Source organism: Protopterus annectens, chromosome 3.part0 (genome assembly GCF_019279795.1).
Source record: "Protopterus annectens isolate FY-2018-M chromosome 3.part0, PAN1.0, whole genome shotgun sequence".
NCBI lineage: Eukaryota > Metazoa > Chordata > Ceratodontiformes > Protopteridae > Protopterus > Protopterus annectens.
Genome location: NC_056731.1, coordinates 1,628,217,709 through 1,628,229,978, shown reverse-complemented (window position 1 = coordinate 1,628,229,978; position 12,270 = coordinate 1,628,217,709).

The window sequence follows — 12,270 nt, the reverse complement described above, 5'->3', positions numbered from 1 at the left end:
CTCTAAATGATGGTCACTGTTGATGTGACATGCAGAACCAATGTGCGAAAAATTAGAAAAAGGGGGTTGTGGCTGAATGGCTAGATGGATGGTTTATGTCCTACCTCTGTGCAGGGGGATAACTGTTGCTGTCCTCCATTCATCAAGCACAAAGCTGGTTTGGAGACTGATACTGAATTCTCTTTTTAGAGGGTTTGACAGGTCCTGTTTCAGGCTGGTCATTCTGCTGCCTGGTATGTTATCCGGCACCATAGAAGCAATGTTCTTGGCTCTGAAAGGTACTTTGAGGACTTCTTCTTGGGAGATTCGAGGGTTAGTGTAGATAAAAGTATGTGATCTGGAAATGCAGAAGGGAGAGAGGGGATGGAGTTATAGCTAAATCTCTCCTTCAGTAGACTAGCTATGTCCTCATGATCTGAGCATGGGATATAACTTACTATTAGCTCTGTGCATTGCTGGGTATTGTTTCTGAGGTTTTATAACATAACTAAAAAAGGCTGTATGCTTGTCTTTTGCCTTAGTGGCTTTTTTTACCGTATATCTAGCTTTGGTTGATTTGATCTGGTACTAGAGTTTCTTGTTAAGTTTAACAGAGGGTTTTTGACATCTAGATAGTTGCACACTGTTCTATAGCTGCTGCTATTGATGCTTTCATGGAAGATTGGAGCATAACAGTGCTGAAAGATGCTTAAAAAGTTGTATTCTTCCCAGTTTCAGAAAATAATCGTGACACTCTTGTCTACTACACAGTTATTCACAATGTTTTTAACTTATTTTTTTTTCTTTTAAGGGTTTGAAGACCAGACTTTATTAAGGTGTTTAAGGATGTTCAATATATAATGACTTTGTTTAGACAACTTTTGGGTCATAGTCTTTATAACGTGATAATTATGCTGTATTTTAATACTTGTTAATGTAGTTGGGAGGTTCAAAACAATGCAGTCTGACTGCCTATGAACTTTCACTACTCCACAGGTTGTGTTTATTTCCTGTTGGATTATTTTGCTTCATTTAGAGTTTGATACTAAGAGCAAACTGTATGTATTACACTCCATATCAATTTTTAAGACTGAAATACTTCATTATAATTTTGAGGTATTGAATTTTTGATATTTGTTTTCACTTTGATAAAAATATATTTTGCTTTATTACTATAAATCCGCGGTAGTGGTGCTGCGGTAGTGTTGTCACCTCACAGCAAGACGTTGTCCCGTTCGATTCTCAGCTAGAACATCTTCTGTGTGGAGGCATGCATGAATGGGCGTGCCTTCGTTGAAGGTTGTGCGTCAGGGCTGGTAACGCGGCACATAAAAATCCACTACCAAACATTAGCGGACCGGAGTTCCGCTGTGGCGACCCCTAACCGGGATAAGCCGAAAGACACAACAACAACAACTATAATTATTATTTTAATGTGTGTAATATTATTTAAATGAATGTCTTCGTTCTTCTTTCACATATATATTAATGTATCTTGTTTAGTATATAGTTTAGTTGTTTATCTTAATTATTTAACATTTTCTTATTTCAATTTCATCTGCTTTATAAAGTGCTTTGTGATGGATTATTATAATCCAAGTTAATTTCAAATAAGATGGTAATTAATTACTTCAACAATAAGAATGCAACATGCTGAACTCTTTGGCTTCTTACACAGTTTGCATTTACTTTAGTCATTCTTCTAATCCAGAAGGTTATTGCTGCAGATTCACCTAGGGAATGCATTCTGTGCCACATCTGTTCAGTTAGTGGTATAATTACTAGAGCAGCATAAAGCACTTCATCAGTACTTAGTGCATCATGACACTTAGAAGGTGATAGAAACATGGAGTCAGTCAGTCATTAATAGTATGATATCTTTGGGAAAAATAAGAATAAGGCTCCAGGCTCCTTCCTTCGTTGAAATACAAGAAATTTAATTGCTTAAAGCGATCAGTAACAGTACACTTTTCGTCAGTAAACTGGTAAACCAACTTCTTCAGAAGCAAAACAGTGTTCAACATAAGCACCAAGCTTAAATACTCACAAATTCACTAGTACACTCCTGGAGCCTGGAGCCTTATTCTTATTTGTTGGTCGGTTTCTTTTGGATATTTCTGAGTTTATCCTTGGGAAAAATGACTAGTGGCTTTGCATTAAGTACATGAATGACAAAATGACCAATACTATTTGCTGAATGCAAAAAGTAGAACACATGCAGTCAGTTTTCAAACAGAAGAGTATAACATAAAGGCCGGAATTCACAGTTTGAAAAGGGCACAAAGATGCACAAGCTGCTTTAGGTATTATGCAAAGCTGTACCAGTTTATAGTCTCCTCTCTACTCAGTAGGTCAACTTTTTTCTTCTGAGCAGCAACAGATTTGGCACTACATGTAAATGCATTAGTCAGGTGTGGAGCCTAGGCTAATGGGATCTAATAGCATCCCAGCGTACTGATCTGGATGATAAATTGCATTGTACAGCAATTTATATACATTTGTACTAGACAATATGTAGGCAGATCAGTGAAGAAAATGCATAAGAATATACAGCAGTTTAGCTGTGCACACTTATGCATTTCTGTGGGAGAGAAACTGCAAAGGGCGAACTGGGGCAGAGTCATCCAGTGCATATCGCTATTCCAGTTAAGTAGTGTAGCATATGTGCATATGTGTGTGTGTATCTGTCTGTCTGTCTCTCTGAATGTGTCTCTGTGTGTATGAAGAGTATGTGTCTGTGTGTAGTCAGCTAAATTGCTGCATTGCATATTATCACATATTGGCAGGGAGCACAGATGACTAACTGTTCAAAATGTTCAGTTGATACATAGTTATACAAATTCTCTGAATAGGTTTGACCTGTAAGACTGAAGGATAAAAATGGAGGCAGTGGGTCACAAAGGATAGGAAGACATGGCTGTTATGCAGCCCCCCCCCCCATGTATGCACATGGGAGAGCAATGATTGAGGTCCAATGCATAACTGCAGAGGCCATAGAAGAGGGTGTGATATGCCACCAGTACAATGCTGTATGGCCACGGGGCAAGGAAAGACATGGTGAACATGTCTTGCTTCAGGGTGACGTGGGCCATGGCAGTGGGGCAGAACAGCAGCTATAAAAATGGTGGTCTAAATATGGGCTCCAGTCATCAGTTGGCAGTCAAGTAGTATTATATATGCCAGTTATTAGCAGAATGCAGAGTATGTTAAAAGGAATTATGCCCAGGGTTTGCAATGTAAAAGTGACACTGTCATATGATTTGGATGAGGCAGTACAAATTGTTTGCTGGGCAGATGGACCATTGTGTCCTGTAGGAATGGCAGGGCTATGGCAGTAGACATAGCAGTGTAGGGGCCAAAGGCAAAGGTGTATGGTATCAAATGATACATGGCTTGCTGGAGGGACGGTCAGTGGCAGATGTATGATTCCTACCCTGATAGCACTGACACCTCACACAGTCTGGGTGGGACAGCAAGTTGACCTGCTTGTACAGTGCAGATGTGTCTGGAGGTGTGTAGTCTTGGAGGGAGTGGTTGTCATTAGTAGCAGCAATGCACTATTACACAGATATATAGCTAAGGTAACTACATGCTGGTATACTATACCCTGTACCTGGAGAGGCATTCTATACATCTTTGCAATGTGATCTTGTTGTCCTGTATTGGCTCAGGAGCTGAAAAACATTAAAAATATAAATGTACATGAATAACATGTCCTGCAATTGGCTTGGACGTTATTACTACAATACAATAAATATGCATCTATCACGTGCACTTCCTGCAAAACTCATGAGCAGTTTTCCTAACCTTATCCTCCAATTGGTAAACAAGTTCAAGGTGGCATTTCCTTAGGTCACTATAGCTGCGCCTCACCTGTCCAGTTGATCAGGTGATGCATGTTGCAGGCAGTAGTCACCACCCTGGCAAGATAGGGCTGGGCATGCACCTTATGTTGGGGATCATCATAAGAAGTCCCTAGCAGGCACTATCATTGTTTCTTGTATATTAAGCACAGAAATATTTTAGATTCCTTGGACTACCACTTGGGAGTCCTAATACATTTGGTGTCCTCAGAAGCTATGCCCACTTCATAGGTCACAGTCTAGAGGAATATGGCAGCACATTTTCCTTGATACAAATTGCAGGTATCATTTGACATACTTTGTCTGACAACAAGGCAGAACCGATGTCTCTATATAGTGGCACATAAATGGATGTGATGGAAGGATAGTATTTAGGTGTTACTGGTAAAATGATATGCTTATGTGCAGCCACTACAGCCAACATATCTTTCCTTTAGCATCACTACAGGTCAGGATAACCATTTCATTTATACATGTGCCTGCACGGATCAGTGTCCCTGCCACGCATGCACAATGCAGTTTATGGCTAGTCATGTGGGTGTACAAGTGTGTTAGCACATTCTTGGCCCAGTGCACATTGCATAACACATACAATTCAAAAAACATTTACTCATGGTTTTCCGACTAGCATAATTGTTATACTATCAGCCCCAAAACTATGAGATAAATGCAGCCACGTTCATCACACTGCTCATCGTATTATGAAATTTGCTAAATACAAGCAAAAGAAGTGGAGTGAAGCCAGAAACCTTGTTTAGAATGTAACAGATGTACAACAGCTATGTGTTCAGGGCATACAATGTTGAAGAAATGTTTGAATTAAAAACTCTGATGCACTGCTGTTGTTGATGTTCTTGCAGGTGGTTATTGACATGTAACTACTGAGTGGCCGTGGGGTCACAGGAAAAGTTTTTAGTGGCTAGGAAGTATACAGCCAGTGCCACGATGTTTTACTTATGATAGCATGAGGCATGTTAGAGGGAGGGAGGACATACAGGCTTTTATGGAGATTGAGGAAAGAGTGTTAAGACTGCTGTTTAACATGTGTTCCTTGGTGATAGTTTAACACTGTTATGCAGCCAGGTATATGTTAAGAGGTAGCAAATAAAGATACAACCAAGTGGATTGCTGTATACCATAAATCTGACAAAATCAAGCATCTTGCATGTTTTTTTTTTCTTTATCCAGATGTTGCAGTGTTATAAAGTGTTTTATGGAGATTAACAAACCTTGTTGATACACTGTGTGATGTATTTAAATGTGTCAGTCGCTGGCAGTACTGGATATTTTGAGTCTGGCCTTTGGTGAGATGAAACCCTAGAAAAAGGTCTCCATTGACTCCCTGCTGCCCACTGCCCCAACTGCCCCACTACATATCCCCAGTGTGCCCCCTACTAACCCCCATCCGGGTCTTGACATAGCATTCAGATTGCTTTTTTTGTTGTTTTCTCATACTTTTTGCACTCTTCAATTATTTTCCTGCTTCCTTTCACTATATCCTAACTGCCCAAGATTACACCACAATAAATGAGGAGGAAATAATCAAATTAAGCTGGGGGCCCACCAGAAGCCTTTGGTACAACATCTGCTGAGATGCATTTTAGAGCCTTTTTTTTCAAACTTTATGAGACAAGGATGGCCTGAACAAAACTCATGGCTAAAGAAAGAAATTCCTTCTTCCTCTTCATTTTCTTCCTGTGTCCTTTCACCACTCCCCAAATGGCCAAGACTGCAGTGTCATAACTGTGCTGGAAATAATACAACTAAACTGATAGTCTGGAGGCTGTCTGGGCCTCAGGAGTCATGGATTCTGGATACTGTGAGGTACATGTTAGAGCTTCACCCCCAACTTTTTGTTAGAGTTATGTTATTGAGTTATTATTATCAAAATAATTGAAGAGTGCAAAAAGTATGAGAAAACAACAAAAAAAGCAATCTGAATGATTTGTCAAGACCCGGATGGGGGTTAGTAGGGGGCACACTGGGGATATGTAGTGGGGTCAGTTGGGGCAGTGGGCAGCAGGGAGTCAATGGAGACCTTTTTCTAGGGTTTCATCTCACCAAAGGCCAGACTCAAAATATCCAGTACTGCCAGTGACTGACACATTTAAATACGTCACACAGTGTATCAACAAGGTTTGTTAATCTCCATAAAACACTTTATAACACTGCAACATCTGGATAAAGAAAAATAAAACATGCAAGATGCTTGGTTTTGTCAGATTTATGGTATACAGCAATCCACTTGGTTGTATCTTTATTTGCTACCCTTATTACATACCCGATTGCATAACAGTGTTAAACCTGCCCTTGCAGACACACTACTCAAGCTGTTTTACTTAAGTTCTGCCTCTGATGAATGGTGCACTGCAGTGGTGATGCCCATTCATAAGGGTGGCCTTACAACTGACCTAGGTAGATACAGTCCTGTCAACCTTACATGCCTCATCTGCAACACCATGGAGTGTATTATATCTAACCTCATAAACTGTGATATCAAGACTGTTGTTGGACTTGACCTCCAACATTTTTGGTTTGTGAATGGCAAATCCTGTCTATTTAACCTGGTAAACTTCTTAAAAAGGATTACAGAGTCTGTAGATGGTGGCCATGCAGTGCACATGGTATATCTTGACCTGGAAAAGGCCTTCAACACCATTCTGTCATTAAACAAAAGATAATTCCTCTACAAATTGACCCATATTTGGTAAGCTGGATAGCAAATTAGCAGAAAGACAGAGCCCACACAGTGTGAGTAGCAGATGCCTCATTAGTAAGTATGAAAGTAACCAGTGGCATTCCTCATGGCTCAGTGCTGGGGCCTCTCCTTTTTAGTATTTACTAGTAAGTATGAAAGTAACCAGTGGCATTCCTCATGGCTCAGTGCTGGGGCCTCTCCTTTTTAGTATTTACTAGTAAGTATGAAAGTAACCAGTGGCATTCCTCATGGCTCAGTGCTGGGGCCTCTCCTTTTAGTAGTTACTAGTAAGTATGAAAGTAACCAGTGGCATTCCTCATGGCTCAGTGCTGGGGCCTCTCCTTTTTAGTATTTACTAGTAAGTATGAAAGTAACCAGTGGCATTCCTCATGGCTCAGTGCTGGGGCCTCTCCTTTTTAGTATTTACTAGTAAGTATGAAAGTAACCAGTGGCATTCCTCATGGCTCAGTGCTGGGGCCTCTCCTTTTTAGTATTTACTAGTAAGTATGAAAGTAACCAGTGGCATTCCTCATGGCTCAGTGCTGGGGCCTCTCCTTTTTAGTATTTACTAGTAAGTATGAAAGTAACCAGTTGCATTCCTCATGGCTCAGTGCTGGGGCCTCTCCTTTTTAGTATTTACTAGTAAGTATGAAAGTAACCAGTGGCATTCCTCATGGCTCAGTGCTGGGGCCTCTCCTTTTTAGTATTTACTAGTAAGTATGAAAGTAACCAGTGGCATTCCTCATGGCTCAGTGCTGGGGCCTCTCCTTTTTAGTATTTACTAGTAAGTATGAAAGTAACCAGTGGCATTCCTCATGGCTCAGTGCTGGGGCCTCTCCTTTTTAGTATTTACTAGTAAGTATGAAAGTAACCGGTGGCATTCCTCATGGCTCAGTGCTGGGGCCTCTCCTTTTTAGTATTTACTAGTAAGTATGAAAGTAACCGGTGGCATTCCTCATGGCTCAGTGCTGGGGCCTCTCCTTTTTAGTATTTACTAGTAAGTATGAAAGTAACCAGTGGCATTCCTCATGGCTCACTGCTGGGGCCACTCCTTTTTAGTATTTACTAGTAAGTATGAAAGTAACCAGTGGCATTCCTCATGGCTCAGTGCTGGGGCCTCTTCTTTTTAGTATTTACTAGTAAGTATGAAAGTAACCAGTGGCATTCCTCATGGCTCAGTGCTGGGGCCTCTCCTTTTTAGTATTTATTTTTCAGGTCTCCAAGTGTAGAACCAAGATCTCTGGTTAAAGTCTGCAGATGACTGAAAGCTAGAGGTCATTGTTATAGTCACCCTATGGCACCCAAATGCTCCTGAATGAACTCTCCCTAGTAAACCCCTGGTAGACTAAAAATGAGCTCAAACAAAATGCTAAAAAGTGTAGCATCACAACCCCTCCCCTCATCATAGTGTATAGCCAACACACCATAATGAAATGAAAACTTTGTTAGGAACTTTGATACTTGGGCTGATAGCTCCCTTTCTTTTGACCATCATATGACAACTGTTGTCAAAAAATTCTTTTACTTAGCACACCTAATTGCCAAGGGAATATCATCACAGTCTGAAGAAGTAATCATTCTGTTATACTCAGCATCAATCAGAAAGTTATTTAGTAAAATGTCCACTTAGGGGTGCATCTCATTAATCATATCAAACAATTAGCAAGACCCCAAAGACTTCTAACAAAAAGGATCACAGGCCTAAGGTCCCCAAGTTATCAGTATATGCTGGAAGCTCCATTCCTTTATTCAATGTCTTACCGATTTTTTATGGGATATCTGTCTCGCTTTCTACACTATTAGAGATCCAGGTGTCCATGACCTCCTGTTTCTCTGCAAGTTCAATACCTCCACCAATACTAGAACCAGGGGCCTAAATTTTTACCAGTAGATAAATACAACATAATAGAAAGGCATGTTTATAAGGCAGCACCTCCCAAACTTGGAATAAACCTCCCTTACATGTTAAACATTGTAATTCACTATCTTACTTAAAACATAAAGTAGTGAATGGATGAATATCTATGAATTTTACTGGTATGGGCCTCCCGGGGAAAGGAGGTGCTGCCTGAAGTAGGGTACTGGCAAGTCATGAATGACCATAAGATTCTTTGGCCTTGGAATATCTATGAATCTAAACCGTTTTTATGGCTTACTGATCTTGAATAGCATAAAGTGGCTATAAGAGAATGAATGAAGAATTAAAAACAGCAAAATGGTTACTGCATTGGAAGTCAGTCTAGCTGCAGTGAAATGTACCTCTGTGGAAAATTCTGCTTAAAGCAGTCTGTTAGACAAGAGAATCAAAACCTATCATGACATTTGTTTGTGTCTTTCGGCTTTTTCTGGTTAGGGGTCGCCAAAGCGGAACTCCGGTCTGCTAATGATTAGCAGTAGATTTTTACAGTGCCGAGTTGCCAGCTCAATGCCTGACCTTCAACGAAGGCATGCCCATTCACGCCTATCTTTCGGAACGCCATTTGACCACAGGTAGGACATGCATGTCATTCAGTGGGCGAAAAGCAATAAACATGCAGGTTTGCTCCAGTTTATGGAAATTAAACCTGTGTGTGTATGTGTGTGTGTGTGTGTGTGTGTGTGTGTGTGTGTGTGTGTGTGTGTGTGTGTGTGTGTGTGTGTGTGTGCATGTGCCTGTGCGTGTGTGTGAGTGTGTGTGTTTTGTGCGTGTGTATGCATGCATGTGCGTGCGTGAGTGCGTGAGTGTGTGTGTGTGTGTGTGTGTGTGTGTGTGTGTGTGTGTGTGTGTGTGTGTGTGTGTGTGTGTGTGTGTGTGTATGTGTGTGCACATATGGTATGAAAGACAACCATGTCAGATGTATGAAGGACGACTGTGTCAGAGCTAGCCACCCAGTGGTATGAGCATTGGCTCTAGATGATTGTCACTCTTGAAGTGATACACCAATCCCATGAGCAAAAATGGGGTTGAGTATGGACAGATAGTTGTTTGGCTTGTAGAGCATACCTCTCAACTGTAAGTATTCACATGAATGTAAAGTCTTATTGTACATTTGTAAATTGTTGTCTTTGCTACTGTTGATCCCAGGTTGTGGCTGGAAAGCCAGTAGACCAGCCCACTTACCTGGTAAACAAATACCAGTCAGTAAATAAATAAATAAGTGAATGAATGAATGAATGAATGAATGAATGAATAAATAAATAAACTGCACAGAATTTTGCAGAACATCCCTGGTTTTGTCTCGTATTTGCCCTGTCCGTTGTAAAATCTTTGATTTTCTGGTAAATCACTCAGGATCATACTTCTCAACTCTTCAGAATTTTGCAGAATGCCCAGTTATTGCCTCATATTTTTAGTCTGTTCTTCATAAAATTTATGGTTTTGTACCAAACCACTGAGGATTCTACTCACTAATTAATGAAATATTTGAATCTGCAACTTCACATCCTTCAGAAAATGCATGCTAATGCAAAACATGGTATTCAAGCAACTTTCTAAATTTATAAGAAAAATATTTAAAATTTGGCCCACATTATCCCCTTTACCACCCCCCCCCTATTATTTTTGGCTTTGTCCAGAATTATTAAGCAAAATTGAAAGGTATTCAGAGGATTAGAGTCAGTTATTAATGCCAGACATTTAAGTTTCACTCTTCAGTTTTTTTCAGAAAGGTCATGTTGATGCAAAACCTGTTATATTAAAATTTGAATGAACAAGTAATATTTAAAACTTTCCCTGGTTTTGTGACTTCATTCCCCTGAAAAATAAACTCTGGCACTGAACTGAGCATACTCTGAGACATAACCTCAGACTAAGCAGCATTTAAACTTTGATCTTTGCAGGGCCAAGCCACCTTTACCCCCCATACCATTTTCTACTTATATATTCTGGTTCTAAGATGAAACAATACTAGGGAAAAGGCATATTCCGCAACCATGGTAATATGGCAGCCTAGCACAACTGTTGACCATCTGCTTTATCAACCAAAATGTATCAACAAAACAAATGACTTTAACCATACTCCACTAACTTCATGGATCCAATGTAATGCAGCATGTCAGAGCCAGAACCAAACCCATAATAAATGACTAAAAGACATATCAGGTTTTCAGCTTCTGCATAGGTCTGCACAAGGTATGTGATCCGTGACCAATAGTTTTTGCATGCCATTCTGTTTTACAGCATAACTGTAATCTGGGAGTGTTACAAAGTAGCACTGAGACACTTGGGTGTGTCTGTTTGTTTTTCCAGGTGTATAGGTATATGGGTCCTCCATCATGGATGTAAATATGCCTGATGTTAGTGAAATATCTGAGCCTGATAATGTTGGCAGCCACTGCATGGTGCAGTCTATGGCCCCAAGTGCTACTGTCAGACATTAGTAATGTGGTGAGTATATCATCCCCATTTTCAGAGACACCCTACCATTGCCTGTGCACCTGAACCCTCAGTCACAAGATACTGTTATAAGACAGAAGATGGCCAACACTGCAGCCCAATATGCACCCTCCCTCCTTCTCTGCATCCCAGAAAACAGTGGTTGATGGCAGCTCCCATGAGCATGTGGAGGAAAATAGGGGCCAGTGTACCAGTGGCCACCAATGCCTTGGTTCCCATCCCACACCTGAGCTAAGTGTTTCCATGGCTGCCTTTGATGGATGTATAAGGCAGTCATATTGGCACAGGTTGCTGACAATGTGGCCTTCACTCTGCTGATAGGTGTGGCATGTGAGCTGCATGATAACTTCAGAGAGGGTTTTGATATTTATATAGCATCATGGGCAGACACATTAGGAAGTCTGTATCCTCAAGGTGCCCATGTGCAGCCACAAACTGTGGGCATTACTGTTCCCATGGCTTATTCTGTTTCACCTCTGGTAGGAAAAACCAACAAGCAATGGTATTGTGATGGTCTAGATCCCATAACACCACATTTTCCAGGTGTACTACCAGTGACAAGGATGATGTGGTTCACTGTGGATGCACACACAGATGGATTGTAAGTGCTGAACCTGCTTGCGGGACATTCTGCTGTTCATGCTCATGGAATACATAATCTCTCTTCCAACTGTAGATCACGCTAGTGACATTCCTCACAATGGAGACCTCCATGGACATACATGTAATTGATTAGTGCACTTATCTCCTATGGGTGCCATGGGCCTGTCACAGTGAAATATACATGGCAGAGCAACTTCTACAGGACCTGTGACCACACACATGCCAGCAGATCAACTCGTAAAAAAAATGTCCCTTTCTGCACCTATCATTTGATTTTGAGTGATGAAGTGAGCACAGAATGAAAAACATGCCTACTCCCACATATAAGTGTATTCTACCAAAGAGCAGGAAGAGTGTATTGTCTGGTACACATTTGTCTTTATTTCTTTCTTTGAGATGATTTGCTATATGTTGTATGATCTACAAATTATGTAAGCCATAGCAAAACAGCAAAAGGTACTTGAGTCATGGGATGTAATTATAGATAATGATGTACCAGGAAAGCTAAGTATCAGTAGGTTATGCAAGCTGAGACAAGTGTATTAGAAAGTGCCTGGGCCATTCATGGGTGTAGCCAGGACATCTTGAGACCGTACATCAGTGTTCAGAATGTAGTTCTCCGGCCCTAATTTCCAGAGGGCGTACCTTTTCGATACATTAAACAAAATCTCCTGAAATGACAGACTTAAGTGAAAGCCTTTTAGCCACCTAGGCATTCTGAAATGAAATTTAATAAAATATGCAAAGAAAAT